The sequence below is a fragment of the Cicer arietinum genome, chromosome 6 (genome assembly GCF_000331145.2).
Source record: "Cicer arietinum cultivar CDC Frontier isolate Library 1 chromosome 6, Cicar.CDCFrontier_v2.0, whole genome shotgun sequence".
In the NCBI taxonomy this organism is placed as follows: domain Eukaryota; kingdom Viridiplantae; phylum Streptophyta; class Magnoliopsida; order Fabales; family Fabaceae; genus Cicer; species Cicer arietinum.
In genome coordinates, this window is record NC_021165.2 from 65,075,150 (window position 1) to 65,076,372 (window position 1,223).

The following is a 1,223-nucleotide window of genomic DNA, read 5'->3' on the forward strand; positions in this document are numbered from 1 at the left end:
TAGATCTTCTCAACTGAAACTCGGCTGGTGGCTCAACTGGAACATGCTCATCATGGTGAGGCACATGATCATCAGTTATATTCTCATTATCTACCTGTATATCTCCCCCATCAACAAAGGTTTTTGCAGGGGGCTTAAGCACAACATTTTCAATGTAACTTCTGGAATTTGGTTTCTGTTTTTCAGCTTTATCAAAATCTTCAATAGTCTGGTCTTCAAGAAATATCACATCTCGGCTTCTGATAATTTTCATGTCAACCGGATCCCACAATCTATAACCAAATTCTTCATCACCATAATCGACGAATATACACTGTTTGGATTTACTATCAAGCTTGGACCTCTCATCTCTTGGAACGTGAACAAAACATCTGCAACCAAAAACTCTCAAATGACGGTAAGAGACATATTTCCCTGTCCACGCTGTATTTGGAACATCACCATCAAGTGGAATATAAGGAGAAAGATTGGTCAAATCCACTGCAGTTTTCATTTCTTCACCCCAAAAGGATTTCGATAATTTTGCATGAGAGAGCATACATCTGATTATGTCATTAATCGTACGATTCATTCTCTCTGCAACACCATTATGTTGAGGTGTCTTTGGAACTGTTTTCTCAAACCTGATTCCATGTTCTCTACAATACTCTTCAAATGGACCTATGTATTCGCCACCGTTATCTGATCGAACACATTTCAATTTCCTTCCCTTTTCTCTTTCAACACTTGCATGAAAGTGTTTGAAGACTCCAAATACCTGGTCTTTAGATTTCAAAGGAAATGCCCACACTTTTCAAGAGTGGTCGTCAATAAAAGTAATAAAATATGATGCACCACCAAAAGATTTACTATCCATCATACAAACATCAGTATGAACTAAATCAAGGATATTTTGCCTCCTATGAGGACCATTATTATGAAAAGAAACTCTATGTTGTTTTCCAGCAAACCAATGAGTGCAAGTTTTTAGAGACGTACCTTTCACAGGAAGAAAGTTTTTCTTCGCAAGTATGTTGAGTCCTTTCTCACTCAAGTGGCCGAGGCGCATATGCCATAAATCAGAAGATGCATCTTCAATTGCATTCACTTCTTCCTTGCATAACTTCGTAGGCATCCTATAGAGAGAAGTGAAATTTTGCTCCTTTGCAACTACTAGGGACCCTTTGGTGATTTTACATATACCACCACCACCAAAGTAAGTGTGGTAACCCTCAATATCCAAT